The following is a 2,537-nucleotide window of genomic DNA, read 5'->3' on the forward strand; positions in this document are numbered from 1 at the left end:
CGTTTTTCTGTTCCAAAAAGCACGTTAGGTGATAGAATTAAAGCTCTTGATGCTGGTAAAGAGATTCAAATAAAACTGTGTACGACGAGCAGTGGGACTTACCAGAAAACATTCTCAGATGAAGAAGAGAATAACCTGTAGGCCTACATGCATATCAAGGCCCTAGACAGCCAGCTCATGCCACTCAACAAAACAGAATTTTTAAAACTTGTGTATCAGTTTGCTGAGGAATTGAGAGTTGAAGGGCACTAGGACCTCCGTTTAAGGACGGGTGAGTCTACCAGCTTGCAACGAGCAGTAGGTTTCAACAAGGAGCAAGTGGACAAATTTTTTGAGAATTCAAATGATCTTATGACAAAATCAAGAATCTTCAACGCTAATGATTGCGATATTTGCAGAATGGATAAACGTTAATTTGTTTGTGTCTGGAATGAGAAAAATCTCTTTTTAAAAAAAGTTGACCGTCCGAAGCCACCCTCCATTTTTTAAACCTACGAGAGTGTAATGACCTCATAATTTGTTAATATTGTCCGTGTTTTTAATTGTTATTTAATACGTTCTAGTGAGTACGTTAATATAAGAATATAGATGCTTATAAAATGCATTGGACGATTTTTTTCCTATTCCATAAAAAACTATGGCAGGAAAGTTTAACTGTCCGATACCTTCCGACATTCCTCTCCTTGTCTCTTAACACAGGTCACACAGGGGACATTCCAGTTTTTCGTGAATACTCTCACTGCAAGTCTCTCTAAAGGAAGTTATTCTAAAACTAGAAATGTAAACACTCAGATGAGATACAAGAAGCGATAACTATTCAGCTTTGAGCCCCGAACTTAAAGTTTCGTCACAATGCCACAAACACTTTTACACAAGCAACATCGGACATCACATTCAAAGTACAGTACATTTTTCTGTACAAAATATAACTGAAACTAACTATATATAACTAAACTAACAGAAATATGACCCAAAAAATAATACAGTCAGTATGCATTTAAACTATATTTAAAAATGGATGTATGTGTGTGGGGTGCAAATGACACACGACATCCCCTCCTAAACCACTGGAGCAATTTCAAACAAACTTGGTACATTTATGACTCACTATCTGGAGACGAGCACTGTGGGAGTAAGCTATCCGTAGCACCCTTAGGGGTCAGGGGTCAGGGGAGTTAGGTATAAAAATAATCAAAAATAGTGTCGAATCCACAGTTTTCGGGCTCGCTGAGGTGAATAATAACACTCCCGATTTTTAAAAACTCGAAATTTAGCCCCCTTTAGCGTGGGGGCAGTGGGAAGTGAGATATAAAAATAATCGAAAATAGTGTGGAATCCATAGTTTTCGGGGTTAGCTGAGATGAATAGTAACATTCAGGATTTTTTAAAGTCCAAGTTCAGCCCCCTTTGGCATAGGGGTGAGAAAGGGTGAAAAAATAAATTGCCCAAAATGACCGAGATAATGGACGTACCGTATGTATGTTCCAGCATGGCTATCAACCAAAATTGTTACAATTACGAATTACTACCTGGAAAATATATTGTGGGAGTAAGACGCCCCTAGAACGACTAAGAAAGGGGATGAAATATAATCCATATTAGGAAATGGAAATCGGTTTCGGAGCGATCTATATATACTGTACTGTAACGGTATATATTTATAAAAACTATAAAAATGAAAACAGGCGTGAATTAATGAGATACTTCCAGGCATCTTAGAAACTTAAAACTTGGCACCAGACAAGCTAATGACTTCAGAATCCCTAGAAAAATCGAAAATTCTCTGAGGGGGACATGTTGGGAGTTTCAAATTTTCATAAGAATGCAGTCAGATATATTTATCCAAAATGATAACCTATAGGTTTCATGGGCTTAAAAGTTTCCTGAAAGTCCTAATTTTTAACCCCCTCCCCCATATCAAGATGGCGGCATAATCTGCCAGACAAGCTAGAAAAATTGAAATTGAAATTTGGCAAAATTATAGCTTTTAGCCTGTAACAGACAGAAAAATTACGAGTTGTTTAAAATTTTTATTTTTTTACCCCACAAAAATATCAAAATATGTAGGCAATTTTAATGATGGTGCAGACCTTCCTTTCGAGTTATTTGGTGGCTAAATGGTAAGTCATATCACAAAACAGATGGTACAATCTCTGTTCAATTTGGAGTGATCTACAACTTTGGTCCTATGATGTTTTATCGTAACTCTCTCTCTATGTGTTAGATTTGGCTGTATTTCTCGACTGTACATAAATTTTGTGCTTTTTACATGTACATTTCATAGTTTGACACCCTTATAGAAAATACAGGTTCATCCAATACTACACGAATATTGGCCCAGTCAGTAGCCTTATGTGAGCCAAATTCTATGTTTGAAGCTGTCACATTAGTATCTGAAAAGTAATTCAATGTGTGAAAACCTTACACAAATTTCACCCTATTCAATGTTTCTAAAATAAATCTTACCTTTAAATAGATGATATACGAGAAAATGTCATGAGACCAGCCATTTAGATCGTTAAATGAGGCCAGTGGCA

Source organism: Anabrus simplex, chromosome 7 (assembly GCF_040414725.1).
Source record: "Anabrus simplex isolate iqAnaSimp1 chromosome 7, ASM4041472v1, whole genome shotgun sequence".
In the NCBI taxonomy this organism is placed as follows: domain Eukaryota; kingdom Metazoa; phylum Arthropoda; class Insecta; order Orthoptera; family Tettigoniidae; genus Anabrus; species Anabrus simplex.